The following is a 12,801-nucleotide window of genomic DNA, read 5'->3' as shown; positions in this document are numbered from 1 at the left end:
ATAAAGTAATTTCTTGTCAGTGACATTGGCTTACTCTAGCAGAAGCCATTTTCTGTGTTTTTTTTTTTATTAGCATATTGGCCTCAGTCACAATTCAAGACTGATTACACTTTCCTTTTAAAATATGATTCATGGTAAAATAAAAGGCATTTGTATACTGACACAATTTTTTGGTACTCTCAAATAATTAGTTACTTCTATACAGAAAAAAAATTAAAACAAGCAGTGACAACTAATTAAATTAACCAAATTCACTTAATTTCCTTAGCTTTTGATTTTAAAAAGGTATCATGCCTTCCTAAGAATCTTGAATAATCTCCTAATACTTGCATATGCTAGGAAAATGTAAAAAACCAAGAGGTACATTCATAAGGGCAGGATTGTGGTTAGGTGCCTCAAGGTGCTTTAAGTATAAATTTACCACAAGAAAAAATTAGATATTATCGCTTTTACTCTTTTTATTGCCCTTTGTGTTTGGGAAAAGTTTATAAATGTTTCACTCTATCATTTACAGTACTTGTGTGCCCTTATTTTATAGGCTCTTCCTATATAGACAACATTGTATAAAAGCCAGCATTCAGTGAAATCTGACTTCATCACAGGTAGGTATAGTTGGCAGAAGTACTTCACCCAGTAGATGAGTGAATAAAAAAGCTGTGGTACATTTACACCATGGAATACTATGCAGCACTAAAAAAGAAGGATCTCTTACCCTTTGAGATAGCATGGAGGGACCTGGAGAGTAGCATATATGCATATCCCATGGACACAGACAATAGGTGGTGAAGGCCTGGGGGCAGGGAGTAGGGGCAGGCTAAAAGGGGTCTGTGGGGGAATAAGAGGGACATATGTAATACTTTCAACAATAAAGATTTATTTTTTTTAAAAAAAGAAGTACTTCACCCTATAAAGTAGGAATTATCCCTGTCCTGACCACGTTACCAAGTCATTGTGAGGCTCCAATGAAATTATAGCATTCGGTAAAATGAGATACTATTAAAGGCACTGATTCATATCATCATCATGATTGTTACCTCATTCATATTCTCTGCCCATCCATGCCTGTTGAAATACCACTTTAATTAAATTGTTACAGTTTATTCCTATACAAACTTTACATTTATACACTGTCCCTTTAATCTTGGTATTTGTGTTGCTTCTTTCAGGGTCCATTTGAATAGAATAATTTTGGATATGAGCATATGAGAAATCACAACATCTACCTTGGTGCCTTGTTCATCACTTGTCTTTAATCGATGTTCACTGACAGGAACCCACCAATCCCCGTGCAAGGGTGGGTAGTGGATACATCTATTCCCTGTTCAAAGCCTTCATGAGCTTGGCAATGTTCAGTGTAGAGTTAAGAGAAGGCCTTGGAGCAAAATCACCTGTGTCCTATCCCAACTTACTCATGTCCTAGTTGTGTGATCTTGGACAGTGACCAAAACTTCTCCACACTCTGCTCAATAGGTAAAATGAGGATGACATCAGGCTCTTCATCATAGGGTTGTTGTGAAGTTTAAAGTATGTGAAGTCATGAAATACTACTTGGCACATAGTCAGTGCTTAATCAGCATTCATTGGTCTTGTGTGAACACAGATGAAAATCTATAGCAAGCATTTGTGTTATTTGGCCACTACTTATCTCATGTTGACTATTCTGTAACCCCTCCCCTGCAAACCCTTTCCACACACATACTTTTTTTTTTATCTAGTCATACCTGTTTTCATTAAATTCTTGGATCATGAAACTTGGACAACTTTATCCTGCCTTCAGGCATTCATACTTTATTTCTCATCTACTTGGAATAATCTTTCCACTTCTTAATTGCTACCTCTCTTTCAGAGCCCATGTAAACTATCACTTCCCCACAGAAGCCCTCCTTCGAATACAAGATTGGGTCAAATCTTCTTGTAATCACTAACATCGCTCCCTGTACTTAATGCTTAGAGCACTTATCACAATCATCATGAAATAATGAATTTTGCAATTCAATATTTATTGCTTCTTACACTGAAGTTCTCTTGCTTACTTCTGCATTCCTAGAACTTGCTTCTATGTCCAATAGCTATCCTTGGAATACATAAATACAAGAATAAGTAATCAAACCACTTGTTGGTCTCAAAGGCTTAACTTCAATTGGTAAAAAAGGCACATTTCAAAATGTCAAAGAACCACGGTTTAGAATATGCTTAACTTGTAAATACCAAATGAGTTATTTTGTATCTAGTTAATACTACACAAATTTAAAGCATTATTGTGATTATTATTATCCAGTATCATTTGATTTTTCTAAAGATCAAAATAAAAAAAATGCATGACTTGTAAATGTTCCTATTCAATCCATTCTCCCCCAGAAATCCTATTGGATGGGGAAAGGCTATCATAAATCTGTCTATATACAAGTATACATTTAGAAAATAAACAGGTTGTTCAGAATATTTCTCTAGCACATTTTAGAGAGAAGCACTGGATAATTATTAAGCAACATGCCTCTAGTCTAAATTAGACTTGAATAAACTGAACAACCTCCTATGCAAGGCAGAGCTTTGAACAGGTTTTCATTAACATCTGGTAATTCCCAACTCACTTTTCTCATTATCAAAGCCAATAAATGGCTTGGGTTGAGTTTATTCTCAAAGGGTCCTTAGGAGAGAACTGACCAGATCTGTATTACTTTGCTTTCCAAATGTTTCCCAAAATATCATTTGGTGATCAATGCATGACTAGCATTCTAGAACCTATTAAGAACAAAGAATTTGGAATTTGCTATGCTCTAGGCTTCCCTCCTAGTGGAACCGGTTAATTAATTTGCTAAGAAACCTTTTATATAAGAAACCTATTTAAAATATTTATTCCTTCTTGAAATTCAATTCAAGTAAAAAGTTCACCCTGCAGGTAAATTTGTATATTTTCTCTGATTAGTCAGAACTCCGTATAATTAAAAATACTTCCATTTGTTCTTTTTCCTTTGATATCGTTTTGACTGACTGTAGCAAGTAACTTACCTGAATTTTCTGTGGACATCTATATAATTTATTTTCCCTGTGTAATATACTGTCAAATCTTGTAAGGGGACTCAAAATCAAGCAGATATATGTAAATTCTTATTTACAAACAAGAAAACAAAGAAACTGACATGAACTCTATAAAATGCCTTTTGCACATGGGTGATAATTCCAACCTCCAGATAGTCCCCAAAGCTCTTTGATGCTTAGAAAACTTAAGGAGACCCAGATGATGACTTTTTTCTTCTTCTTGTGGTAACCATTCAGGTAAAAATATATGTTGTGATTTTTCCCCCTGAAGCATCAATGAAGGACATCAGGATAATTTATTAGATCTTAACTCCAGCCCTCCTTCGAATATAAGATTGGGTCAAATCTTCTTGTAATCACTAACATAGCTCCCTGTACTTAATGTTTAGAGCACTTATCACAATTCTCTCCTTGTCCTCTTTACATTGGCTTGTCCTCCAGGAATGCCCATCTCCCAGCTGTATGGGTGAAATCAACTAACCCTGTGGCAAATGACACTGCAGAGCCAGGTGGACGCTGTCTGGAGGTGGAGCCCTGCTCTGTCCCCCTTCCACTTTTTACTAATTAAAGAGAAATGACACGGGACCCTGGCGGAACAGAAAGACAATATGATGTCAAGTCAGTCAGTGGTAGGTTTGGATCCTAATTACTTCCCTATCTACCCTGATGTGGGCCAAGTACTTGATTTCTTTGTGACTCAGCATCTTCTCATGTCAAATCTGTGTGATGCTGCTATGAGCATTACATGAATCATGTACATAAACGGCCAGAGAGTAAGTGTTTTCAAGGATTGGTTAGTGGTGTTAGTGCTATTGCTATTAATAAGAGCATTGGTGGCCTCTGCGTGGCTTCTTTTTTTGTTTGTTTGTTTGTTAATTCTCACCTGAGGATAATTTTTCATTGATTTTTAGAGACAGTGGAAGGGAGGGGGAGAGACAGAGAGAAAGAAACATTGATGAGACACATTGATTGGTTGCCTCCCATAGGGGCCCCAACTAGGGCAGGGGATTGAGCCTACAACCGAGGTACCTGCCCTTGACCAGAATCGAACCTGGGACCCTTCAGTCTGCAGGCGGACACTCTATCCACTGAGCCAAACCAGCTAGGGCTGCGTATGTTCTTGACTCTCTCAGTGAAATGAAATGGGTAAATGGGTGATTTTTTTGGTTCCCAGGAGGAACTAGCTAAAATAAAATTCGCATTCAAGCAAACTAAGAAACCAACAGTGAGAACTCTGATATCTTTTCACTTATACACACTAAATTGGAGGATAAAAGATAACCATGTAATAAACATATCAGCCATGGCTGGTCAAGGAGAAAAATGTGTGAAAGCTCCTTTCACCAAGGAACCCTTTCCTTTTAGGCCCCTCCCAGGCCAGTGTGCTCACTGTGGTCCTGGATGGGTAGAGTGTTTCCTTACAGGTTTCCTTCCCTCCTCCCATGATGTTCCCTCAGGATCCAGTCCCTCTACACAAGGCTCTCAGATAGGTAAGTTGGCAGACTCACTCTGGGTGTGATGGTAATGGCTGACAATAGCTTCCCATAATAAGTCTTTCTTGGTGACATTTTCCTTTGAATAGGACTTTTGACAGATGAAGGGGGTAGCATTTTTGAATATGGGTCCTTTTGGGTTTCACTGTGGAAACATTTACCAAGGATTTTTAAAAATTGAATGCTAATTAAAAGAGATGCTGATGAAATTAGGGAAAAATGATTGCATGCATTGTGGAGAAACGAGGTGGAACTACGTTAAACAGATTCATTTACTGTAATACTGCTGGGAGCTCTTAATAGGCAATGTGCACTGTGTACAAGATTATGCAAAATCAATAATTCAAAAACTATTTATTGAGCACTTCTTGTGTACCAGGGACTGTTCTTGGTGCTGGTGATATAGTATTGGATATGATAGTTAGAACCTTGCTCTCATGGAGCTGACAACCAAGTGCTATTTATTTATTCAGAAAATAAATGTATAAACAAAGACATAAACAAAATACTTTGAGATAATGTTAAGTTTTAAGGAGAAAATAAAATACAGTGAACTGGTCAAGATTAACTGGTGAGAAGAGGCTCCTGTTGATGGAAAAATCTGGAAACTTTTATAAGAAAGAGTCCTATAAAGTTGTAAGACAGGATAATTTCAGAAAGAGAGATATGGAAGGAACTAAATTGGAAATGAGCTTGGCATGTTCAATATCATATAACATTGACTTTGAAAATCTTTTTCGCTAAACTTTACAAAAAAATATTGTTCTACAGAACACAGTTTGGGAAAAGGTTCTTCATAGGGTAGGCAAGCCCATGCTGTTAAGAGTAAGTCCCTCTCTGCCTCCTGCCATCACCTGTGAGGCAAGCTGAACTACCTGCCTCATAGATGTTACAAGATTTTTAAAAAGAGCCAAAGAGAATGCCTCGTATATGGAGATACTCAATAGCTGTCACTCTCTTTTCACTCTTCCACATTGAAAATCATCCCAGAAAAGATATTTAATTCTTGGTATATGTTTTCAGTGGTTACCAGTCTCTACTCCTAAGTATTCTCCTTCATTTGTTCATGCTAAATCACTTCATGTTATTATTACTAAAATGCAATATTGTGGAGAAGCACGGGACTTGGTTGGAAAGTCTGTAAGGAGGAATCTCTGAAAGGTCGGAGGCCTCTGGGGGACCTTGCCGAAGGCGGCAGCCCCTGCCTGGACTCTTCCAAGCAAGTCTGAGCCCCGGGTGTTTTACTGGAATCTTTACGTTTAGACTTCAAAATGTCCTTGCTTAAAGGATGCATGTGTCTTCTCAAGGATACTTACCTGACTGATAATAGCTAATAGTTAATTTTAGTTCAAGCTGTTGTTATAAGAAAAGCCTAAGGAGGCAGGCGAACAGGGCTGTTTTGGCTCCTGTAGCCAAGGATTCCCTTAGCCTCTCACAGAAACATGTGTCAGAGTAATCCATTCATCCCTTCCTCAGGGTCTGCTGGTCAGTCCCAGCACAATTTCATACTAGCAATATCAGAGAAAGAAAAGTAGGTATAAAAGTTATAAAGTGACCAATATTTTTATTGTCATAATAAAAAAGGAATTCTTTTTTTCCCTGCTAAATGGTATCCTCAGAAATTTACCATTGAGCTCAGATAAAATCCTAGAGTAACTATTCATGTTTTGTGTTGTGTTTTTTTTACTGAAAATAAGTTTTAATTATAAATACATGTATTAGTATATAGGCCATTTTAAATATAATTATAGAAGATCATTTGATCTATCAATTCCATTTAGTTATCTAAATTAAATTGAGTCTCATATTTTAAAAAATGTAAGAAGTATTAATCTTTTAATTTATTCAAGAGGGAAGTGTTAGGTGAACTTTTCTTAGTGACTCATTTTCCACAATTTCAGAGGAAAAAGATAGAAATGGAGTTGACTTTAGACATGAACAGAAAATTATCTGTCAAAACAAATACTTTCATATGACTTAGAAAGGACCTATTTAAAGAAATTATAAAGATTTCTGTCTAAAAGATTTTAATCTTAAACACACGGCATTAACAAGTTTCACACTTTTATTTCCATTAGTATAGGCAACTTAGAGGTAAAATAAGATTATGCTAGTAATTTGTTTTCATTCTTGCTGCCACAGAATTCATGTGGGAATTTTTGACAGGCAAATTAGTCAGATATAGGATAAATGAGTAAGATGGAAATTGAAGGGCTAGTGTAATAAGGCAAAACCATAAAATGACTAAGGCTTTTAAAAATAAAATAATGCACGTTCATTAAAAAATAAAACAGAACATAAGGATAGACAGAGAAAGATCTTCTACTGGCCCCAACCCATAGTCTTACTTTACAGGGCTAGTCATTATTATAAGCATAATTTTTGAATGCTTCAAAACATTTGACATACAGGCAAATATATCACATCATTTTTATACAAATGGGTATATTATTAAATACTAGAGGCCTGGTGCATGAAATCCGAGCACAGGTAGGGTCCCTAGGCCTCGCTGGCAATCAAGGCTGATCTGTGGGGCGACTGGCAGGGCGATCATGGGGCCCCCCACTGTCTTGGCTGGCCTAGGACCTACAGAGAAATCCGAGCACAGGTAGGGTCCCTAGGCCTCGCTGGTGATCAAGGCTGATCTATGGGGCGACTGGCAAGGCCATCCTGGGGCCCCCGCTGTCTTGGCTGGCCTGGGACCTACAGACTGGGGGCAGCTCAAGGGTTGAGCATCTGCCTCCGGTGGTCAGTGCATGTCATAGCAACCGGTCGTTCCACCGTTCAGTCGATTTGCTTATTAGGCTTTTATTTTATAGGATGTCATTTGGTGATCAATGCATGTTTTTTAATTTTTAGCTTCTCTTATTAATGATACTTGTTTTCCATTTAACAGATTTGTCACAATTCGTTTAGCTCCATGGTCAGCAAACTGCGGCTCGCAAGCCACATGCGGCTCTTTGGCCCCTTGAGTGTGGCCACGAAGTTTCAAACGCACTGTACGTGCGCACCCGCACGTGGTCTTTTGTGGAAGAGCCACACTCAAGGGGCCGCAGTTTGCCGACCACTGGTTTAGCTAATCTCTAATTGTGGTAAGCATTTATCGTTTCTATTATTTTTCTTTCACAGACAATGCTATTCTGAAATTATATCTGCAAGCCCTGCCGTGTTGTCTGCTGGTTGCTTTTGGCCTCTAATGTCTACCCAGCTCTTTGTGGAACTAGGCTGAATAGCCTAAGGCAGTGGTTTGAACACACCCCAATGAAAAGGGCTGCAACAAGTCAGGAAGAGGCAGGAGAGGATGAGGACTCTGGCTTTGCCTTACTCTCCATACTACCTACCTCCTTCTGTAAAGCTGTTAGACTTGAGTACTTCTACTGTTTTCATACTTGTTCACCTACAAGTTCTTTAACATACTTTGGAAGTAACTTTATGTTATCAGAATATTGAAAATAAATCCTAAAGAACATTGGACGAGCACATTTAAAATTTTTCTACCCCCTTTCTCTAACACACACACATACATACACACACATACCGCACACACATGCACACATACAGCCACATTTGCTAAAACCACCACTGTCATTGCCCATCACTTTTTTGGTGCACCTCAGTACAGTGGCTTGGTAATGACGATAGCAATTCCCTATGGGAATGTCTTTCTTCAGACTTTTCAGCACCTCTTTTTGTGATGCCATCCCCACCCCACATCGTCCAGTCCCACCTCTAGAGATGACAGCTGTCGGCCTTGTTCCATTGGATGATGACTGGAGCAAGGCTGTGTTAGTGGGCTGTAGAGCCTTAGAATGGCATGCCTCCAAGGAGTATCTGCATGGAACATGCAATTCAATAACCACATGTTATGCAGCCGCTAGAGGGAATACATGAATAATATAGAGCTCCTTACCCCTGAGAAGCTCATAGTATAATAATAAGGTGGGTGGAGAAGGGGATGGAATAAAACAAGGTCAGAATTCACTGAAATAAAGGGAGAAAAGAAAAAATAACATGAATTTCCAGCAATATTTGGTAGGGATACACAGGAGAGAGCAGCATTTGGTTGCTACAGTTAGAAACAAAGATTGGTGAAGAATCTGTCACTTTATTCAGGTCTTGAAGGATCCTTACATTTTTTGGTCAGGAACGACTTTTTGTCTTTTTTAACTTACCTATGCTGTTGACTTCAAACTATGAAACTAGCTTCAGACTCTCATCTTAAGTGGGGCATTTTGGTTGTCTGACTCATAAGAGCTGACCCTGGGCCCAAAGTGGAACAAATCCTTAGCTCCTGCTATTCTTGTTATTTACTTTCAGTTACCTCTCAATTTTTTCTCTATCATTATTATATAATGGATGTGTTGGAGTATGAATTGACACCAAGTTGATGCATATTCCTAGTTTGATTGCCCTAAGAATACTAAATGAATCACACTTTGGGAAATAAAGTTCATGTGAAGCACATACAATCAAAGTAATTTTGGAAAAATAAAAATAACAGAAGAATGGAGTTAACAAAACCACTAGGTATTTAAAACGTATTCCAAAACCTAGCTACTGGAATAATATGGTCCTGGCAAAGAGACGAGTAGAACAAAATACAAAGCTTAGAAATAGACCCAGGTCCATGGAAATATTTTGGAAATCTTGGATTGCAATTAAAGTTAGCAGACAAATATGGATTGCTCAATAAGTGAATATATTTAGGTAACTATTTGGAAAAAAAAACGAATTTAAAACTCAATGCCTCTCACCACAATGATAATTAAACATGAAAAATTATTAAAATTATTTGAAGAAAATATAATTGAATATTAACTAGAACATGGGCTTAGCGTTTATTTTTCTAATAAAAAATGAAGCCATGAAGAGAAAAAAGGGCATATTAAAATGAGACTTAATAAGTAAATTATAAATTAGAAAATTCAAATATATGGAGAACACTTGAAAAATTCTAAGAGAGAGACCAACACAATTAATAGAAAAATGGGTGGGAAGCTCATTAAAGAGTGTTAAAACAATAATAAAAATAATACAAAGTAAAACAAAGATGAAAAAAATACAAACCTATGTAAGACCAAGGAAACTCATACATTTAATGTTAGAAATTAAATTGAAACAATCATTCTAAAGGGTACTTTATAACATAAAACATATTTTAACCCTTCACTATTTTAAACCCTTCACTATTTAAAAACATATTTTAACCCTTGTGTATTCTGTGAATCTATACTCAGGGAAAAATAAAATATGTGCACAGAGATTACTGTACAAGATTATTCATCATAATTATGAATAGTCAAAATGTGATATGTAACTTATGGCACATCCACAAGATATAGTGATTAAATTAAAAATCTTGCTGTAAAAGAATATTGACTAATTTGAAGATATGTCCCATGGAAAAAAATCATATCCAAAATATTACAAATGTATGTATATATGTATACATATATATATATATATATATATACACATACATATACATACATACATACATACAGGGGTTGGCAAAGTTAGGTTTACAGTTGTGAGTACACAAAACAAAGTTTATTCTGGTATTGTTATTTATTTATTATTGTATTATGTATTTGCATTATTTGTTTTCTTCTTACTATTATTATTTTTGTTATTTCATATCCTTGCTTATGATTTACCTTTTAAGTAATGATGGCTATGCTCTAGCTGGTTTGGCTCAGTGGATAGAGCATTGGCCTGCGGACCAAACGGTCCCAGTTTCCATTCTAGTCAAGGGCACATATCTCAGCTGCAGACTCCTCCCCACCCAGGCCCTGGTCAGGGCGCGTGCAGGAGGTAACCAATCGATGTGTTTCTCTCACATCGATATTTCTATTTGTCTTTCCCTCTCTCTAAAAATCAATGGAAAAATATCCTTAGGTGAGGATTAGAAAAGTAATAATAATGATGGTTGGTAATTTAATCTACTTTTGCCCACCTCTTTATACATCTAAAAACATATGCACCATGGTCATTTTTGGGTAATAAGATTATGTGTGATTTTTATTCCTTAATTTTTTTTGCATTTTTATTCCTTAATTTCATTTTGCACTTTAAAAACCTTTCTGCATATATATATATATTTGTAATGAGAAGAAACAACAGCCCAAAAAAACAGCCAGATAATTTTTTCTTATTTTTCAGCCAAACCTCGCAAGTTCCTGTCAAGATCTATTTTGTACTTTTCTACCTTTATGTGAAATACAGAACAGCTAAGTACTATTTTTGTGCAGAATATCACCTATACATTACAACCCTTGGGTATTTCACAACTGTTTTAAAATTGCCTTCAGTCTTCTGATCTTTTGAGTGAATTAATCAGTTCTTTCAGCATTTTCTCTTGTCTTATTTTCAAGTCTTTCTGATCACTATGGATTTTTCACTGAACTCTCTGAACTCTTGGATAACCAAGAGTTTTTTATGACAGAAGCAGACAAAATATAATGCATGAAAAACTGTCAACATGGCTAATTGGAGATCTGCTCCAGAGAAACGCCAAATGGAAAGCCAATGTTTAATGGCAAGAATCAATGTGTCCCCTAGCACTTCTGTGTGGGCAAGCCATCCTGCATTGACGTCTCCTGGCAACAGATGGGACTCTTGTGTGCACAAAGAGTTAATGTCGCTTCCCAATGCACCTCATTTCTTTCCGGAAACTGTTTTATGCTCTTAGAGAATTTGCCTCCCCACACTACAGGTCCCTTTGCTAATAGTATCAAGAATAATAATAATTAAAAAAAAAACCAAACCCTACTTTCCTTTTTTATAGTTTACTTCCATAATTATTTTTTTTATACTGCTCACATATCAGGCTAGTTTAGTATACACATTCTCATTTATGGAGATTTTGTGGATTGTCAGTTTGGGTATGTTATAGACTGCTCTGTGAATGCAGTTTGGTTAAACTAACACTTCTGCTAGCCCAGAAATTTGAATGCTGTTATAGAAACAAAGGCTAGTTTGTATCAAAAAATATTTATTGACCTTGCATGAAACATCTTGTAAGTTTATAAAACTAGGACCAATCTATTATTAGATTATTAGATTTGTTGGAATGGGCAAATAAATTAAAATACATATTGTATTAAATATGAATATATTTTGAAGGAACAATGGATTTGAAAGTCATCCAGTTTTTCATTTTATGCCCTGCTTCCTATTGTATTTTCATCCGAAAAATATAAGAATATATACTGTATTATGACATATTGCAATGACATGAAGGATTACTAGATTTTTGTTTATATAAGGACATCATAACACATATTAAGACTAATGTCTGTTATTACTCAGGTTTCAGGTTCTTCAACTAGTAGATGCTTACACAGAAATGCCTCAGTTACCTTTTTCATGCCAGTCTCTGATGCTTTATATTTTTGAAACAGATTCTTCCAAGCTAGAAAATAATCCCTGATTATAAATTAAGCCTCGTTCAAAGCTGCATGCATTTTTTTTGAGACCAAGATAGTTGAACAGAGAACTTTTGATACTTGTTTGCACTTTGCCAATTTTGTGTGTCGCTGTGCTAGTTAAAGACACCCTGAGAATTGGTCTTTCTTTACACAGAAATCTTCCAGTTTTTGTACAAACACAAATGATTTTTTTATTCCTATGTCATCTGGAGTAATGGCATTGAGTATTATAATTTTTTTAAGAACTGGGATCATCGTTTTATAATTGCTAGGGGTGTTGGAAGAGGTCACGGAGGGGTCATGACCGGGAGATGAACCGCAATCAGAGGCTCCTCACCTTCCCATCCAGGAACCTCTGCCCACCGTTCCCACAGCAAAAGCCGTTTGTCTTCAAGGTTGAGTAATGCGTTATGGAGACCACCTGGACGGTACACTGACAACCCAGTTAAGGCCTCTAAGTCAGTGGTTTCTCAACCTTGGCTGCACATTAGAATCACCTGGGTATCTTTTTAAAATCCTGATTTCTGGGCCTCATCCTCCGGAAATTCTGTTTCTTTGTTACTAATGTTGTGGCCCCACCCCATAACAAAGAAACAGAATTTCCGGAGGATGAGGCCCAGAAATCAGGATTTTAAAAAGATACCCAGGTGATTCTAATGTGCAGCCAAGGTTGAGAACCACCGTCTTATAAGAACTCTTGTGATTATATTGGTCCCACCTGGATAATCCAGGATACTCTCCCCATCTGAAGATCCTCAACTTAACTACACCTGCAAAGCCTCTTTTGCCACATCCTATGTAATCCTATATAATAAAAGGCTAATATGCAAATTGTCCCC

Source organism: Myotis brandtii, unplaced genomic scaffold, assembly GCF_000412655.1.
Source record: "Myotis brandtii unplaced genomic scaffold, ASM41265v1 scaffold185, whole genome shotgun sequence".
Classification (NCBI taxonomy): Eukaryota; Metazoa; Chordata; class Mammalia; order Chiroptera; family Vespertilionidae; genus Myotis; species Myotis brandtii.
The sequence above is the reverse complement of the archived record's forward strand: the minus strand, read 5'-3'. Positions refer to the sequence as shown.